Below are 20,675 nucleotides of genomic sequence, written 5' to 3' on the forward strand. Positions count from 1 at the left end.
TTCAATTACTAACCACAATAGTTCATGAATAGAATATCCATAAGTCCACTGTAATCCATATTCTATTCCTCCATCCTGTGGACCTTGGATTGGTTGTGTCCATTCCACAACTATGTCAAGAGGAGGCTTAGAATCCACATGGATGCTGGATGCAATCCTCCTGCCTTCAGTTGTAGGCACTCTTGGCTCTATGGTGTGATGGTTGACCTTCTTCAACTCCATGTTAGCTGAGTGGGGTAAGTCCAATAAACCAGAGTATAGGAGCTGAAGTCTGTTGAGGCTCAGGGTCTGGCTATCATATGGTCAGTCCAGAGATTCAGATCACCTGGGTATATCTTAAATCCCAGCACCAACTACAATTCTGGTAAAACAACAGGAAAGGCTTGTGAAAAGAGATCACATCTGAGTCCAGCTCCATCACACAGAAACACCAACTCCAAAGAAGGGCCAACTGACATGGCACTCCATCTGCCATGACCATAAAACCTGTGGGTCTCTGTAGCCCTCAGAAGAACCAATACCTGGGATTGTATCTACTTTATCTGTCTCTGGGACTCTGCTCAGGTGTGCATAAGGGCAACCCCTCTGATAACCTCCCGGCTCTTTTTTAGAGACTCATAGCCATATAAACTCATTTGTCCTTTCCATTTCCCCCTTGATTTAGGTCAAAAAGCATTTTTAACTCTTGTTATTATATGTAGACAGAGATATTCTGCTGGTCCAAGTTGAACCTTTTATTCAAGGTCATTTTCTAGTTATGTCATCAGCTGGTACTTGGTAGTGATCCCTTGGTGCCAGGGAGGCTCATCCCCGGGAGTCATGTCCCACACTGGGGGGAAGGCAACAAATTTACATGCTGAGTTTGGCTTCGAGACTGGCCACATTTGAGCAACACGGAGGCTCTCAGGAAGTAACTTTTAGGCACACTGCTGCTCTTGGCCTTGTTCTTATTTCAGGTGCACCGGCTCACAAGCATAGCCATAGTATCAGGGGCTCATTGTTGGACCTTCATTCTTTTTTGGTCTTTGCCATTGCACTTGGGGGATTGTTGCTGTTCCTTTAGGGACTGTGATAGAGCTCCCCTGGCTAGAATCTCAGCACTCCCTCAGTTGTTGTTTTTAATTGTTTCCACTATGAAAATATCCAAACATTTTTATGTACCCTGGATATATGCCCTGTAGAACTCCCTGCCAACCGTGTGTCCTTTGTCAATAACATCCCACACTAGTATTCCTCCGCTGCCATTGTTGAACCTCTCTGTGATCCAAAACTTCCTGAAAAGTGAAGCCCAATATATTGCCAGGTTCCCTCAATAGTAAAATGGAATACAGCGATGAGCTTAAAGGTTAGATATAGAATACATATTAATTTGGAAAAATTCTACATCCTATCTTTTTCTTTTCTTTTTTCTAATTATTAAGCTTATCTTCACAAGAGTCTTAGATCACAGTAATTCATATATACAATATACAGTACTCTCATATTTCCAACATAAAACCCTTTTCCCTTCCACATCAATAATCTTTTAACATATTCATACCGTATTTACTGAAACTGATGTACAGATATTGAGATAATAGCTTTCAAACAAGTAACATTTGTGTTTACATTATTGTTTATATTTTAGATTATACAATTTTCTAAATTTTTAGTTATCTTATGTTTTACATTGTGATTACATTTTAGCCTATCAGCCCCTATATATTTTTGGTGTAATTTTACATGTCTTACATCCATCCTTGCATACTCTTGTGAAACACTTCTATTGCCCACACAGTTACATTGGTTCCATCTATTCAATACCTCTTTCCCCCTCCCCTTAGGGCCCACATTGACTGTCAATCTTCATTTCTTGAAGAGCCATGTTCAGAGATAGTTGCAACAGCGTTGAGAGCTTGACATGCTGAACTGCCCTAATGCCCTGGGAGCCACCATTTCTCTTGAGAGATACAGTTCCCTCTATTTGATGGCCTCAGTCCTCCCCAGAATGTGGGTATACCTTCACTCTCATTATATGGGGAAGACTAGGTCTTTACATCCCACCCTCACACCATCGGGCTGTGCCAGAAGCCCATGCTCCAGGCCCTACTGCTGCTCCCCATGAGAAAGACTGGTGGAATTAGAAAACCACCACTTGGCAACCCTCAGAGTTAAAATTGATTCAAGCAAGAATCATTTATGGATGCTATAACTAGTGGGTGAAAATGCGATGTGGAAAGTTTACATAGCCTCAAGGTATCTCTGCCCAAAATAATGAGTAATTGTTGAATAGCCAAGAAGTACAAATATTATTAACTATACAATGAAGAGAGCTGTAGACATCATTTTAATCAAGTAATGAAAGTTAACATCACCAATAACGGGACAAATCAGTCTGTGTGATGCATTGAGAGGATCACATTTCATTGATTACCTTTCTGCCAAAAATATACAAACTAAACCTAAACACAAGGAATCATTGAACAAATCAAACTGAGGGAGACTCTACCCAGTAAGACAGGCCTTACTGTGAAGGTCTTGAAGACAAGAAAAGAGTAACTTTCATATAGATGGAAACAAAAGAGAAATGAGAGCTAAATGCAACATGTGGCCTTGGTTTGGATTCTGGATATAAAAAGGATGCTACTGGGACAATCAGCAAAATTTGAATGAGGTCTTTGGATCAGATGGTAACAATGGATAAATGTTAATTTCCTGATTTTGATGGTTGTTCTGTGATTCTATAAGAAAGTGTCCACCAGTGTGTAGGAAATAAACACACTGACGTACTAAGGAAAAATTAGGCAACATGTCTGCAACCTAATCTCAAATGACCCCAAAAACTCTCTTTCATTTGATAGTTGATAGGTAGGTAGGTAGGTAGATAGATAGATAGATAGATAGATAGATAGATAGATAGATAGATAGATAGATAGCTATGAGAAAGGGGCAAACATAATAAAATGTTAATAATTAGGAGAGCTGGGTGAAAGGGATATGATAGTTCTTTGTGATAATCTTGCAAATTTTTGCACATTTGAAATTATGTCAAAACAAAACATGTAAGTATAATGCAGTTAATACAATTTGTCTTGTTTTTAGAGCTCCAAATATTTTAATTTGTGGACAAAAAGCACATTGACATGGTCAATCTCTCATGCTTATTCAAATAGTTCACATAAAATTAAATAGATCATAGACTCTTTGGGATAAAGTAAGCTTATGTTATTAGTAAAAAGGTCATTAGAACATTTCTGTATAGTTGCTCCATTGTGTGAACATACCAAAATTTAATTATTTTACTGTTAGTAGATGAGAATGGTTTGAATAGTGCTGCTGTGAACATATGTGTACATAAAGTGAATAAATATATAGAATTCTGTTGCATATATACTTGGAAGGAGAATTTCTGGATATACTGTTGAGTATATGCCCAGCCAAGATTACTCTCTAATTTGGTGCTGTTGGAGAAAATACAGTGCTTACTAGGACATGGAGATTGATATGACTATAGACAAAGATTTATTGAGAAGCTCTCTCAATGGAGAGGGTCTGAAGAGAGCCCGCCCCTGGAAGGGGAGGATTTGAATTTAAGCAGAACTTTACCAGGCAGGGAAATGATAGTTTGTGGGAGGGGGCTGAGGGTCCAAGTGAAGTGTAGGGACCAATAGGAAGCCTTAGAGATGAAAACTTTTCCTGATAGTGACTAGAAGATAGTGGGTTAGGGAGTTATGGTTTCTTGGAATGCTGCAGGAGTAGATGTTTCTTTGTTCTGAAGGAATTTTATCTCCCTCTGATATGTAGGCAGGGAAGGTTTCCATTTACCTTTACTCCCATCTCTATGTGGTTTCTTTGTTTAACGTGTTGGGAAGTGCCATGCGTTGAACATGTAGGCTTATGGGGAATGGGGTTAGCCTTTCCCTAGTACATATCAGGGGAAACTGAGCTACAGCTTGTTAATTATTGCAAACCTCTAACAGGTCCATTGGTATATTTATGGATTCTTAGAGCAATGACACCATGTCTTAATAAACTACAACTTTCTAAGAAGTGTTAATATCTGGTAGTGTAAATCCTACAACTTTGTTCTTTTACAATATTGTCTTGACTATTTGGTGCCTTTTAATATATCCTTTTAAAGTTTAGAATCAGCTTATCAATTCCCACAAAATGCTTGCTTGAATCATCATTGGGAGGGCCTTGGATTTGGAGGAGAATTGGCAACTTATATTATTGACTCTTCTAATTCTTGTGCATGACATATCCCTCTAGTAATTCAAGTCTCCTTTAATTCCTCTCAGTAAGATTTAGTACCTTCTTTTAGTATAAAGTTTATATTAGTCAGCCTAAGGTGTGCTGATGCAAAGTATCAGAAATCTGTTGGGTTTTATAAAGGGCATTTATTTGGGGTAGAAGCTTACAGTTACCAGGTCATAAAGCGTAAGTTCCTTCCCTCACCTAAGTCTGTTGCCACATGTTGGAGAAAAATGGCTGCTGACATCTGCAAGGGTTCAGTCCCCCTCTTTTCTTAAGTCTTCGTGGTCCCAGCTTCTACCAATTTCGACTGTAAGCTAGGATAAGTTTCATCTCTCTCCCAGGGCTCGTTCCTCTCCAGGCTGAGCTGCCTTGTTCTCTCCACAAGGTCAGCAGTAGACTCTCAGGTTCTCTCTTCCCAGGGCTTCTGCCGTAGACATTGCCATGTCAATGGAGGTGTCTCTATTCCTCTGGGCTCTTCTCCTGTGTATTTACTTCCCAGGGCTCCAGATTCAAAACTCCTCTACTGTGTCCATTTCTCTGTGAGTCCCTGCCCACCAAGGCTGCAAGGGATTCAATGCCAAAGACTTAATCATAATTCAATCAAGTAAAAGTGAAGCCTCTGAATTTAATACAATCAAATACACCCAGAGGAAGAGACCAGTTTACAAATACAATCCAATATCTATTTTTGGAATTCACAAATAATGCCAAACTGCTACAAAGGTATTGCACAATTCTTGTCAAATTTATTCTTGGGTATTTGGATTATTTTAAGCTATCGCAAATCATTTCACGTCTAAAATGTCTTTTCCCAATATTAATTACTTACATTTGGAAACAAAATTGACTTTTGTATTATTAACCAGCTAAATTCATTTAAGCATAATGGTTTATCTGCAGATTCTTCGATTTTTCACATAAACGACAATATTTTATGAAAAAAGATAGCTTTATTTCATCCTTTACAATCATTATAATTTTATTTCAGATTCTTGTACTGACTAGGACTTCAGTACAATGTTGAATAAAAATCCTTGTCTTAGTCCTGCTTTCAAAAGGAAAGTTTCAATATCCCACTATTATCCCACATGCTTGTGGTCAGTATTTAATAAACACCTTTTATCTAATTAAGAAAGTTTCCTACACTTCCTGATTTGTTAAGGGTTTTTTAATTTTTTATGTTTTTAGCATTAATTGTTCTTGAAATTTAGTGAATGATTTTTCTATTTAAATAATCAGAAGATTTTTCTTCTTTATTCTCTACTTAAGGTGAGACACATTGATTGATTTTCCTATTTTAAAACCAGCTTATATTTTTTAAATGAAACCAACCTAGTTAAGATATATTTTCCTTTTGATATATGGCAGGATTCCATTCCCTAATATTTCATTCAGGATTATAATATCTATGTTCATGAGAGATACTGACCTATCATTTTCCTTTCTTGAAAGTTCTCAGATTGGGCATTAATGTTATACTACTATCATAAATGTGCTCCTTATTTTTCTAATCTCTGAAAATATTTGTGAAAAGCTCATGGTTTTCCTTCCTTCACTGTTTGAAAAGATTCACCAGTAAAGCAAGTTGGGCCTGGATTTTCTTTGTAAAAAGATTTTATATTAAATCACTTAGTAAACATTGGGCTATTCAAATAGTCTATCCTTTCTTGCTTAGTTTAGATAAGTTATGTTTTTCTTTAAATTTATCCATTTCATAAAATTTTCAAGCACTTTGACATTAGGTTGCTCATAATATCTTTTTTGTTTTTTAAAATTTTGTAGTCTTTATATTATTATTTTCTTTTTTATATCTGATATTAGTGAATTGTATCTTCTCAATTTTAATTCCTTCATTAATCTTGCAAGGAGAGTAACAACTAATTCATCTTTTAAAAAACCAGCTTTTGTTTTGTCATTTCTCATCATTGTATTTTTTTTTTAAGATTTATTTTATTTATTTCTCTCCCCTGCCCCCATTCTCCCCATTGTCTGCTCTCTGTGCTCATTTGCTATGTTCTTCTGTGTCTGCTTGTATTCTCATTAGGCGACTCGGGAATCGATCCTGGGACCTTCCAGAGTGGGAGAGAGGCGATTTTCTCTTGCGGCATCTCAACTCCCTGTTCTGCTACATCTTCTTATTTTCTCTCCTCTGTGTCTCTTATTGCGTCATCTTGCTGAGCCAGCTGGCACTCCTGCATGGGGTGGCTTTCCCACTCTAGGCAGCATTCCCACACAGGGGGCACTCCTGTGCAGGGTGGCATTCCAGCGTGGGCCGGCACTCCACATGGGCCAGCTTGCCACATGGGCCAGCTTGCCCTCACCAGAAGACCCTGGACATCAAACCCTGGACCTCCTGTATGACAGATGGGAGCCCAATTTGTTGAGCCACATCCATTTCCTTCTTCATTGTATTTTAATTTCTGTTTTATTTATTTCTGCTTTGTTCCTTATTATTTCTTTCCTTCTACTTTTTGGGTTTAATTAGGTGCTTTTTTTCTAATTCTTCAGATGAATAATTACTTTTAAATTTTTCTTTTCCAAAACATGCATTTAATGCTATGAATTTTCTTCTAAACTTCTAACTCACAAGTTTCAATATGTAACATTTTCAAAATATTTCAAAAACATATTCTTATTTCTATTGCAATTTTTTCTTTGACCCAAGGAGTATTTAGATGTATGTTGCTTAATTCTGGGTATTTTCTTTTTTTTTTTTTTTTTTTTTTTTTAAGATACTTAGATTATACAAATGTCACATAAAAAAATAGTAAGGGAAGAAATTGTAACAGTGATGTGGAGAGGGTGGCCACGGTGGCTGCCGATGGTAGGGAGACAGAAGAAGAGATATGGTGCGGGGGCATTTTCAGGATTTGAAGTTGTCCTGGGTGGTGCTGCAGGGACGGATGCTGGACACTGTGTGTCCTGCCGTGGCCCACTGAATGGACTGGGGGAGAGTGTGAACTACAATGTGGGCCACTGTCCGTGTGGTGCAGCAGTGCTCCAGAATGTATTCACCATGTGCAGTGGAGGTGCCGCGATGATGGAAGAGGTTGTTGATGTGAGAGGGGTGGGGTGGGTAGGGTGGGGGTACATGGGGAACTCATATTTTTTGAATGAAACAGTTAAAAGAAGATAAAGAAGGAAAAAAAAAACATAGGGGATTCCCATATGCCCCGCTCCCCACACCTCCCACATTTTCCCACATTAACAACATCCTTCATTAGTGAGGTACATTCACAGCTATTAATGGACACATTTTGGGGCATTGCCACTAAGCATGGATTAAAGTTTACATTGTAGTTTACACTTTCTCTCACCCAATTCTGTAGGCTATGGCAAGATATATAATAGCCTGCATCTGTTGTTGCAATGTCATTCAGGACAATTCCCAAATCCCGAAAATGTCCCCATATTACACCAGTTTTCCTTCTCCCTCCCCTCAGAACCCCTAGTGGCCACTGCTTCCACATCAATAATATAATTTCTTCCATTGCTAGAATCACAATAAGTCTATAGTAGAATACCAATTAGTCTGCTTTAGTCCATAGCTCATTCCCCAATCCTGACAATTCTGGGATGGTGATGTCCACTCCACCTCTATTGAGAGGGGAATGCAATCCCATAGGGCTGATAAATAGTACTCTCTTGCTTGCAGTTGTAGACTCTTTCGGTTCCTTGTTATGTTGGTTATCCATCATCACCTTGTTAGTTGCCCTGGGTGAGTCCAGTGAACTGGACGGTAGGTGTTACAACTCCGTTGAGATTCAGGGCCTCAGGTATTTTCTAGTCATCAGTTTGTTATTGATTTTAATTTAATTCCACAACAGTTAAAGAACGTATCCTATGTTTTCAAACCTTTTTAATTTGTTGAAACTTGCTTATAGTCCAGCATACAGTCAATTTGATAAATCTTCCACTTGCACTTGAAACAAATTATATTCTACATTTACTGGGTAAAGACATGTTCGCTAGATAAATTTAATTCATGGTGTTGTTCTAATCTAATGACATCGTCAACAAAACAAAAGCTGTACAGTATTTCATTATGAGAAAATCTAAAGGCTCAAGGGAAATGATTCCAAAGGAGACACAGATCTCCAGGAAGGAACGAAGGATACCATAAATGGCCCAGAAAAAGGCAAGGAAGTTCACTATCTCCATTACTTCTCTTTCTTATTCTCAAAATCCTCCTCACTTCAATAAGGCAAGAAAAAAGCAATAAAGATGTAAAGATCAGAAAGAAAGAACTTAACATGCCATTATTCACAGATGACATGATTATATACATAAGGTCTGTGTTGGTGTTGCTTTTTCTCCCCTGGGTGTATGGATATGGTGCTCTTGAGAAAATTCTGACAAGGTGCATATTTCAGGAGTGTAAACTGGTAATGTGATTGTCCTTTCAACCAAATTATGCCTTAGACAATGAAGACTTAGAATATGGGATAAAGAGAAAGACTGGGAAAACACACTTAGGAGTTTAGTTCTGACCACATTGAATTTGAGGTTGGAATGTCCAGTGGATATTTAACTATGCAAAATCTCTGGTCAGAGATTTTAAACCCATGATCCTAGCTGAAACTATAGGAATGGATGAGATCTTCCATAGAGAGTGAGAGGAGCAGAAATCTTGGCAATGAACCATGAGTACCAAGATGTACCAGGAACTGGCAGAGCAAGGAGGATCAATACAGAAAAAGTCAGAGTTAGAGGGGAAACCAGATAAAGCAATGTCAGCCAAGACAAGATAGTACAGTTTCACAAAGACTAGAAAGGCAATGTCAAGTGCTCTAGAATGATCAAGAACCACAGCAACTGAAGAGTCCCTTGAATTGGCAGTGAGGTCAGAGATGGTCTTTGCCTGTTGCATGGTTTCTATGGAGTTAAGCTTGTGGAGACACTCCAGAACAAATTTGAGCACCAAGTGCTATAATCACAAGTCCAAGTGCTCTTTCTGAATGTCTTGCAAAAACCAACTATAGCTGGTGTTTTAGTTTCCTAGACGGCTCAAGCAAATACCATGAAATGGGTCAACTTAAACTATGGGAATTTATTAGTTTACAGTTTTGAGACTAAAAGAAAGTCCAAATCAAAGTTCAATCAAGGCAATGCTTTCTTCCCAAAGACCAGATTCTGGGGCTGGCTACTGGCCATACTTGATTATGTCAAGGCACAAGGTGGCATCTCCTGGTCTCTCCTTTCTCTTCGGGTTCTTTTGATTTTGGCTTCTGGCTGCTTCCTCTGTGCTTTTTTTTCTCTCTGTCTAAAGTTCATTCTCTTAATAGGATTAAGACCCATCCTTATTGAGGTCCTACTTACAAAGGGTCCACACCCACAGGAATGTATTACATTTAAGAACATGTTTTCCTGGGGTACATAGAGTTTCAATCCACCACAGCTGGTTGATAAGGCAAACTCAGGGGAAATCATTCCTATCTGTTTTCTAGATTTTGCTATTCAAAGGACCAGAACATTCAGTTTGAACTGATTAACAATAGAAACATACAAGAATATTTAAAGTTACAGAGCTTTTAGTTCCACAATTCCACCACCACCTATCTCTTCACAAAATCATCTCTGGATCAGATTTCACTTCCATGACAGCATCTCTAGAAAGGGTTTCAGATTGGCAGAGTGTTCAGAGAAATCTGAAGAACCAAACTGTGCTTGTGATCAATTTCATTGTGGAAAATGTATACCAGAAGCCTGGGAATGTAATTCTGTGGATGAATGTGGAAATAGTTCCAGTGATGATATTTGTGCCAAAAAGCAAATCCTTCAACAGCTGCTTCTTTTCAATCCTGGGCTTATAACCAATTCAAATTCCTATATCAGTTTGCCAAAGTTTATTACCCTTGCTTCCTCAAATCCTTAAAATATGACAGAAGCATTGACTACCTCAACCTAGGAGATGAGATAGACTGTGATGTGCCAATTTGTAGACAGTGGTTAATGTATTTATATGGTACTCTTAATTCTCCCAAGTACCCAGACTTTGATCCTCCTGGAAGCAATTCCATCTTGTTAGTAGACATTGGTGATCATTTTGTGTTTCACTGACTTTAAACTTGGTGGTTCTGGTTCTGGCGATTATGTGAAAACATATGATGTGTTGCACACTGATGTTCAGAGCAGAGTTATTCACAGTTATCAACAGATGAAAACAACCCAGGTGTCCATCAACAGATGAATGAAAAACAAAATGTGGTATAAGCATACAATGGAATATTATTAAGATGTAAAAAGAAATGAAGTTGTGATGTATATGACAACTGGATGAAACTTGAGGATATTATATTGAGTGAAACAAGCCAGAAACAAAAGGATAAATATTGTATGAGCTCACTAATATGAACTAAATATGATGAGGAAAGTCATGGAATTAATAGCTAGAAGATGGGTCACCAGAAGATAGAATGAGGATAGAGAATGGAGAGCAGAGGTTTAATTTGTGCAGAATTTGTAATGAGGTTGATGGTAAATGTTTGGAATGAGATAGAGGTGATGATAGCACATTTGAGTGAATGTAATTAGCAGTGCCAATGTAGGGTATGATTGTAGTTGAAAGGGAAAATTTGGGGTTGTGTACATCACTAGAAGGGAAGCTGAAGGAAGAAGCAAGGGATTGTACAGCATAGTGAACCCTGTAGTGGATGATTAGTGTAGTTAACAGTACAAATATAAAAATGTTATTCCATGACTCAGAAGAAATGTATGTTCATATTATAAGATCTTAATAACAGGGTGGTATTTAGGTTAAAATATACCTAAAGCAAACTATGGACCGTAGTGAATACCAATATATTAATATTTTTCATCAAATGTAAAAAAAAAATTGTCCTAAGTGACAGAAACCTGACTCAGAGTACTGCATATTGTTTGACTCCATTTATGTAAATTGTACATATAAATAAATTTATAGAGCTGGAATTAGGTTAGCATCTATATATGGCAGGGGAAAGATAGAGGGGTTGAGAGGTAACTGCTAAGGCTAGGGGGGTATTTCTTTTTGGAGTAATTAAAATGCTCTAAAAATGATTGTGGTGATGAATGCTCAACTCTGTGATTATACCAAAATCCACTGAATATACACTTTAGATGGACTGTATGGTATGCTAATTTATCTTAATAAAATTGGTTACTTTAAATATATATATATGACATGAATTAGAGGAGAATCCTTTTATGTGTACTAACTTCTGATTCTCACACTCCTTTTATATTTGTTCTGTGCCAATAAAGAGAACCTTGCAAGGGGACTTAATACTACTCGCCAAGTAGAGGGTTTCTGTTTGCCATGAGAAATACCCTGTGGGAATAACGGACTGTTACTCTGATCTGCAGGGTTGTGGAGGGTGTTGGCATTGTCCAAATGAAAGTGATGAAATCAATTGTACCATCTGCCAAAAAAAAGAATTTCTATGCTCCCAAATGGTGTCAGTTATTCTCGTTCTGATCACTGCAATTAGTGGAATTGTTGTCCAAATGGCTGAGATTTATTTTTTAAATGCTTAACCATTTTTTTTTATTGTCAGAAAATTTTTATTGTAAAAACAGTTGTTGTGTGTTAGAAAGCTGGGTGTGTGGTTCCCAAGTTGTCTGGTGAAAGCAGCAGAGAGAAAAGTCTGATAATTGTAGACACCACAGACAGAACCGCAGCCTTATCTGCAGCCTATTACTTGTGCTTGAATTGGGATGTACTTGTCAGCATTCCTCTCTGAGAATGTCTGAACAAAGATCTTTTGAAACATGGTGGTCAAAAGTGGAAACAAAATTGTTGGGAAGAAGAGCTTTTCCTTAGGGACAAATGATTGTCTAGTTCATGAGTTGAAGATTTTCCTGTTTGATCACCCAATTGGGTATTTTGGAAAACCTGAGGCTAGCCATAAAATATCGGCTTGGTTTCCTTCAGTCAGGCATTCCATGGCAGGCAGGTCCAGCATCATTTGGAATCACAGTCTTAATTTTGCATGATCATGTCATTCAGGGTCACTGGCTTTGGTCCTGGCAGGTAGAGATGAGGTTGTCCTTAGTCAAAGTACCTGCAGAGCACCTGAGAGAAATAATACTCACAGAAGTTTGTTTCCTGTGGAGTCTGATGACATGGACACAAAAAATGAGAGAAGGGATACAGCAGGGGCATCTGGTGCAGTGGTAGGTCCTTTGTCCCCAAAAGTCCCTCCCTCGACATCGGTAGAAGCAACAGTGGTGGTAACATGTGGAACTTTTTCAACTCAGAGCACCCAAGGTGGTCATGGAAGGGATGTGACAAGTGTGGAAGCCCAAAGTGTGAGCTCAGCATGTCACCAACTCACATATACACCAAGTTGTATCACTCAAGGGGCAATCTTGGGTACATTTTACACTAGGGCAATCAAACTCTGTAAATCAGAACGACTGTCCTTTCAGATAACTTGACAGTGGGGTAAATGGAAGAGAAAAAAGTGATGGTGCTGAAATGCTAATTCCATCTTCTGATGGAGTTTCAGATTTTGATGTGAATGACTGTTCCAGACCTTTTCTCCATCTGGCCACATATCAAGGACGAGAGTTAGACACCCAGGTAGTACTGCAAACTCTGGAGGAAGGTCAAGAAATTGAGATAGTCCCTGTGAGTGCTATGCATCCACATTGCCCAGATACCAAACACTTGCTTAGAAACAATACTACAGAATGAAATGAGAGAGGATGACCCTCAGTTACTTTGTTAGGTTTGAATAGATAAGGGGAATTTTATACAAGTTGGAGCCATATCCAGTCATTGATTCAGAGCTTTACAATCAAACATAATTTTGGTTTAAAAAGAAAAAAGATACAGAATAATTTCATTTTCTGATGTGTTAGCCTACATGGTTAAATTAGACATTTAGAGTTTACTGTTTTAGAAGCTACAAATGCATTATGTGTTCACATTCAGTAATGTTCTTCCACTTGTTTATAATTGTGTTTATCCTGGTGCCATGGTTCACTGTAGAAATACAGTTGCGTAAACTCATTTGACTGCCAGTTTATCTACCCTATGTTAAAAGCTTTGTTTGTACAAAATAATGTTCTTTTAATTGAACCCTTGATGCTTTTGTCAACAAATCTTGTAATAATCAACTAGTTGTTTAAAAAAACACAAAGTAAAAACATAAACTTGCCTGTGGTTCTATTTGTATAATATTTTTCTAAATATTATTGAATTTCATCATAATATGAATTTGTCAAAGGGAAAAAAATTTTCTCTAAATAGTGTTCTCATGTTTAACATATAGTGGTATGAAATTTAGATAGAGTTAGATAAATTAATGGCAAAACCAAAACTCTTGTATAGATTTTCTAAGATTGACTTTAACATTCTAATATAATATAAACCAAATGGTAAATTTCCCTCATTTCTTTTGTTATCCCTACTTAGGGACAGAATTAAGTCAATGAAAATATTCTACTATGCCTTAAATCTAGAACTTTATAAAATATGTACAAAAATTGTACAAGATAAGTTCCAACTGGTAATACCTTCCCTGATACAGGGTACTGCTTGTATTGGACCCTAGGGGTTTGCACTAAAATCCTATCAAGGTATCAGATGAGTTTATAGCACAAACACTATTATTTAAATGCTATTATTTGCTACTCAATGACTATATATTTCCATAGCTCTTTGTTTTTAGGGATGAAGGGGAATATTTTTGTTACAATTTGAAATTGCTTTGTTGGTTCCATGTATACTTTGTTGAATTTAAAGCCTGCATTACAGCAAGAAAGTGATTTTTTTTTCATCTATTTTATACATGGGGGAGTATTATGCTACAGGTTGGAAAAAGAAAAGCAACTTAAGAAACTGTACCTTCCCGTCTGGCATTGGACATGACTGCCAGGAATGAGCATCCTTGGCACCAAGGGATTACTACCAAGTACCAACTAGCAATGCAAATGGGAAAAGACCTTGACTAAAAGGGGGAAATGGTAAAAAAAAAATGAGTTTATATGGCTAAGAGTCTTCAAAGTGAGTCAGGAGGTCATCCCAGAGGTTATTCGTATGCACGTCTCAGCAGGATCCCATTGCCTGCCACTGTAAATATTGCCTCACATAGTGGGACTACTGAGGGCTCTGGAGACATCCAGACACTATAGGTAGGGCTGACAGCTCAGGAGTTTGATGCCCTGCCAGTTGGCCCTACATTGGTATTTATGCTCCCCAGTGTGACAGAGTTGAACTCAGTTGTGGTTTCTCTACACATGGCTCTTCTGCCCCTTCTATTTGAACCTATAATTAGTATTAGAGTTGATAGGTCTATGTCCAAGAGACTTAAATCTTTGGGCTTTCCATGTGCCAGTCAGGCCCTGAATCTCAACAGAGTTGCAACATCTACTCTCCAGTTCATTGGACTCACCAGGACAACTAACAAGAAAATGATGATAGACAATGACCATCCCAAGGAACAAAGAGAGTCTACAACTGAAAGCTAGATAGTCCCATCCATCTGCCCCATGGGATCTAAGCCCCTTTCCAATTAGAGGCAGTGGGCATAACCATCCCAGAATCCTCAGGATTGGGGAATGAACAATGGGCTAAAGTAGACTTTATGTATTCTACCATAAACTTATTGTTATTCTAGCAGTGGAAGAACTTTAAAAATTGATGTGCAGGCAGTGGCTGCCAGAGGTTCTGAGGGGAGGGAGAGGGAAAAATAGGTGTATTATGGAGTATTTTCGGGACATTGGAATTGTCCTGAATGACATTGCAATGACCGATACAGGTCATTATATACCTTGTCATAGTTTACAAAATGAAGAGAGAGAGTTTAAAATATAAAGTAAACTATAATCCACACTTAGTGGCAATGCTCCAATACGTGTTCATCAATTGTAACAAATGTACCCCATTAATGAAGGATGTTGTTAATGTGGGAAAGTGTGGGAAGAGTAGGACGTGGGGCATATGGGAATCCCCTACATTTTGTATGTAATATTTATGTAATCTAAGTATCTTTTTAAAAAAATGTTAAGAAATCATTCAGATCATCCCCTTTTTAAAGATTGTATTACAAAACCTCACATAAATGTTATTGCCAATGTTTATTTATTCTTTAGCTGTCTGTTTTAGTAGCTTAATGATTGATTATGAAAATGTATCTGTGTGTGATTATTATTTATTAAATCTTACATGCATTGCTGAATGTGATTTAAAGCATCATGTTTTAGGTCTTATATATTTGTTGTGTTATGCTGTCAGGAAGAATTGATTAAAATGTTTCACTATGTATCAAAAATTAAAATAAAAAATTTGTTTCCAAAAATATAAAGAAGAATAGGGTCAATTCAATCCCCATTAAATTGCTGCAGTGTTTTAAAAATAGGTATTTATATGAGCACATAAAGAATCTAGAATAGCCAAAACAATCTTGAAAACAAAAAACAAAGTTGAAAAATGTGTACTACTAGATTTCAAGACTTACTGTAAAACAACAATAACTATAATAATGCGGTATTGACATTAATATAGACAAATAGACACCTGGAACTAGAAAGTATGTCTAGAAATTTGCCAATGCAATTCAGCGAAGAAAAGAAGTTCTTTCAAATAAATAATACTGGAGGAACTGAATATCTGTATGGAAAAATAAACTTTGCCCTTACATCACTCTATATTCAAAATTAATTTAAGATGGCTCATAGACTTAACTATAAAAGCTAAAACTAGAAAACGTCTAAAAGAAAACATTGGAAAATATCTTTATAACTTGGAGTAGAAAATGATTTTTCAGACAAAACATAGAACACAACCAAAAAGTATATATATAAATTGAACTTCATATAAATTCATATAAATTAAAAATATCTATTCATCAAAAGATACTATTAAGAAAGTGAAAGGGCAAATCACAGACTAGAAAAAAATACTATATCATATTCTATATAAAATAATTTAATCCGGATTACATAAAGAACCCCTGCAAATTAGTAAGAAAAAGGAAAACAACCCAATTAAAAATAGCCAAAAACCTTGAACAGTTATTTCACCAAAGAAGATACCCAAATAGCCAATAAACATATGAAAAGGAGATCAACCTCACAAGTAATCAGGAAAATTCAAATAAAAGACAAAATTAAATACTACTACAAGCCCACCAAAGTGACCAAAATAGAAGAGACTGACAATACCAAGGGTTGGTGGAAATGTAGGGCAAATGGAACTCAAACATTGCTGGTGGAATATGTAGGGAACTGTTTAGCAGTCTCTCATAAAGCTATACATGTGCCTATCCTATAACTCAGAAATTCTCCTTCTAAGTAATTATTCAAAATTGAGTGCATATGAACACAAAGAGATTTGAACAAGATTGTTCATAGCAACTGTATTCATAATAGCCCAAAATTGAAAGCATCCCCAATATCCATCGCTAGGAGAATGGGGAAACAAACTGTGGTTTATTCATACAATGGGATATTAATCATAAAAACCAAACTGCTCATACAATATTTAAAAATATGACAGTGACCACAAAACCTCAGACACAAAAACTGTATGCTTGTATTTTGTATGAATTTCAAGAACAGACCATTTATGTTGACGGAAGGGAAAGTAATGGTTACCTCTGGGAAGTGGAGCATTGGCTGAGAAAGAACACAAGACTACTTTCAGGGTTGACGGAAAAGCTGTCTGCCTTGATGTGAGTGTGGTCACATGGTGCGAAAAGATTAAAATTTAATCAAGTTATACCTGTGTGATTTGTGAATTTTATTGTATGTGTAATATGTAAGTATATACTTAAAAATACATTTTAATAGCCTGAAACTGTCATACTATTGCTCCAGCAAGCCCACCTCCATGAAATCTATGAAGTAAGCAATAATGTTGTTAAAGATTTAGTATAAGCATCATAACATAATTTGGAATCCTAGAAAAATAGATTAAATGCCCAGCAGCAGGGCATGGTCTAGATAAGTTATGGTACTTCCATATAACAGATGACTATCCAGATATTTAAAAATTAAGTCATTGAAACATACATGGGAAGCGGACTTGGCCCAGTGGTTAGGGTGACCGTGGTTCAAACCCCGGGCCTCCTTGACCCGTGCGGAGTTGGCCCATGCACAGTGCTGATGCGCGCAAGGAGTGCCGAGCCACACAGGGGTGTCCCCCATGTAGGGGAGCCCCACACGCAAGGAGTGCGCCCGGTAAGGAGAGCCACCCAGCGTGAAAGAAAGTGCAGCCTGCCCAGGAATGGCACCGCACACATGGAGAGCTGACACAACAAGATGACGCAACAAAAAGAAACGCAGATTCCCGATGCTGATAAGGATAGAAGCAGTCACAGAAGAACTCGCAGCGAATGGACACAGAGAGCAGGCAACTGTGGGGGGTGGGGAGGGGATAGAAATAAGTAAAAAAAACTAAATTAAAAAAAAAAAGAAACATACATAATGATTTTTGACAAGGCTTTTTTTTGGGGGGGAGGGGGATGCCAGGGCCAGAGATTGTACCCAGGACCCCATATGTGGGAAGTCAGCGCTCAACCACTGGCTGACATTGGTTCCCCTGAGTTGTTTTCTTAATTTGTTTGTTTGCTTGTTGCTTGTTTTTGTTTTGTTTTGTTTTTTAGGAGGTTCCAGGGACCAAACACTGGGTCTTCCATGTGGGAAGCAGGTGCTCAACCACTGGAGCCATGTCCACTCCCCTGACAACGTTTTTGACACAACATCAACTAAAAAAGCTGAGATTGAAACTACATCTACTGTAAATTCCCTAATATTGTTACATAAAAAAACAAAAAACATATGTCTGTGTTTGTGTCTCGATAGTGAGTACACAAATGGTTTTATAATACTTTTAGGTCTTTTAAGGAATGTTTTCCAAGTACTCTGTTGGAATATGTTATTAAAATGTGTGTGTGTGTATTCCTATAAAATTGCTGCCACAATAGAAAAGCCTCTTTCTCAAGCACCAGTGTGTGGCAAATACAGGATTATTCCTGTTTGGCATTTTCCATTTGGTCCTGGGTAGGCGCAGCCCTAGCATTCACCCTGAGAGTTCCCTGAAAAAAAGGGGAAGCAGAGGCTAGAAGCTCTGAGCACCTGGACAACTGGTAAGATGCCAAGTCCCCAGTGGGTAGGGAGACTGAACACCTCAGTTTGCCAAGAAGAAGACCATTAGTAAGTCTTCATTTTTGACCTTGTGCTGGTCCAGAGCATGCCAGGGTAGTGGCTCGATTTCCTCGAGTAGAAGTAACAGAGCTCACCCTGGGAAGGCCACCAACTGTCCATTTCAGAGGAAGATTGGTTCCCCTATAAAACCTGTGTAGGCTGGGAAGTTTCCATGGATAAGACACAATATAAGCCAGGCTTCAAATTATTCCTGTCTAGGCCAGATGGAAAGAAGATTCTTGTATGTGAATGAGATGTTACAGCGAAGCCACAGAGATAGGAGGAAGGGTGGTACGAAGGGAGAAGTAAGGCAGTTATTTCATGAGTGATCAACAGACTTTTCTCATCCAGTGTACCGAAAGGCATATTCTCTTCCCCTGCAGGCTTACCTTTCTCTAGAAGGGCCCAGCATTAAGGGAAGCGAATGCCAGTTAGTGCTGGTTCTTTCCCCTTTCTCATTAGCAACTCTAGCAGTTATATTTTTGTTCTGTAAAGTGGAAAGTGTGCACGATCTCAGTATTAATTAGAGCCCTAAAGAGTGGAGTTAGATGTTCAGTAGGAAGTATAGGTCCAAGGTGCCCCAGCTCTGCTCCCCTGCACCACTTTTGTTTTAATCTGTTATATATCAAGGCTTCCCAATAAGTTATTCCCCGAGAGTAGACTTTACAGGTAAGCAAACCTCTGAAAACCACAGCACTGTAGTTGAACCAACTCTAATATGTTCTACATTGAACACAGCAGGCACTGAGATTGCCCAGAGCTGTTGCAGGAAGATTGCACTGGGTACAGAGACTCTGCAGTCACATAATGATTTTTAAATTATAGGATTCTATAGTTCAAGGAGACTTCTATGGTATAAAGATGAATGAGCTGGAAAAGAGCTGACTGAATTACTCTGAACATGATCAATAACTGGTACAGGACCTGGATTAGCTCCCATTCTGACTGATGGACCAGGATGGCTTTGCTTGTCTCCAGAGAATACCATCCATTCAGAACCATCATCTAATTTTCCCAGGTCTCAGTATTTCTTTCTCCAGGGCAGTCACCCTGGTTTATGGTAGCGAGTTCTTCTGGGGAAGAGTTAGGGAAAGATTCACAGTAATATATACCTATAGGTTCAGATTTAGCAAAAATATTGCCTGAACATATTTATACTAAAATTTATTATTTATCTGAAATTAAAATTTTAACTGAAAATGTCCTATATAATATCTGGGCACCAGCATTGCAGGCCTTTTCCTTAAAGGGACCTGGCCTCCCCGCACATCAAGTGACCTCAGGTCTATGAACTGAATTAGATCTCATAACTGGGCATGAATCTTTTCTACAGGGTACTGTGTTAGGTTTCTGCCCAAGAAATGTAGAATTTCCTACCTAAGGTCATGTATCACCCTAGTAAGCAGCCCATCTATTTCTGCTTTAAGGAATCTTTGATTACAACCACAGATTGCTGCTGGTCAAAACATTGATTACCATGTCAACCCTATGGTTTCTTGGAATAACTGTGCCACCCTTTCTCTTCCAAAAATCTCCTGCACCCATTCAATTTCCAGAAGTTTGGGACACATGTGTGGGTGTAAATTCTAAAGGTGTTAAAGTAAGGAGGATAGGGATAAATCAGCCCACTTAATTGGCATTGGGCATACTTGCCCAGATTTCAGGATTTAGGGTGTTAACATAAGTGCCTGGGAGTGATGTTAATTGTAAATTGGTGTAGCTAATTGAAGACTGGACTTAAAAAGCAGGCTGGGTGTGAAGATAGCATAGGGTTAGGCAGACAAGGCTCAGCTATCTCACAAAAACAATGGAGAAAGAGCCAAAAGCTGCCTAAGGGACATTTTTGGGGGGTCTGCAGACCAGGACAGTGCTTCACAACTCCCAGGAGGATGAGGGACAGAGAGACAAAGAACCCAAAACAATAAACTATGAGTTACTAAGCCTCCCAGAAGGTGGGCATGGTTCCCCTCCCCCACCTTGGACATATTAAGCAGGTGAGGGGGGTGTAAAACCTCTGGCTCATTGCACCTGACTGAGAGGGGAGCAGACATCTTCCTCCATGTCAGCTGTTGCAAGGGAAAAGGAAGGGGGAATTGGGGACTTTTCTGCAGTAAATTCCACCAGCCAAGTCTGCTTTGAATTTCTGCTCTGGCCAAACCAAAACAAAGGGAAACTGATAGAAACACTTCAGTGGAAAGGTGCGCTGATGAGCACCATCTGCTGGCCAGTCTGGAAATTGCATGGACCAAAACTGCAATTGGATCTCTCAGTTCCCTAACTTCTGGGAGAAATTCTGTGCCCCATTA

At 38.3% G+C, this 20,675-nt stretch overlaps 1 long non-coding RNA gene and 2 pseudogenes across 1 annotated transcript in view; all 3 read left to right on the top strand.

Moving 5' to 3' along the window:
* The window catches only part of LOC131275019 (uncharacterized), a 33,173-nt gene extending 15,058 nt beyond the window's left edge, over positions 1 to 18,115 (top strand). The window contains exon 3 of the long non-coding RNA XR_011646830.1: positions 17,829 to 18,115. This is a non-coding gene — a long non-coding RNA (uncharacterized lncRNA). The remainder of the gene's footprint in view (positions 1 to 17,828) is intronic.
* On the top strand, positions 7,274 to 11,852 carry LOC131273026 (low-density lipoprotein receptor-related protein 12-like; annotated as a pseudogene).
* LOC101444635 (low-density lipoprotein receptor-related protein 12-like) lies at positions 11,466 to 12,947 on the top strand (annotated as a pseudogene).
* Positions 18,116 to 20,675: the final 2,560 nt, after the last annotated feature.

This window comes from Dasypus novemcinctus, chromosome 21 (assembly GCF_030445035.2).
Source record: "Dasypus novemcinctus isolate mDasNov1 chromosome 21, mDasNov1.1.hap2, whole genome shotgun sequence".
Classification (NCBI taxonomy): domain Eukaryota; kingdom Metazoa; phylum Chordata; class Mammalia; order Cingulata; family Dasypodidae; genus Dasypus; species Dasypus novemcinctus.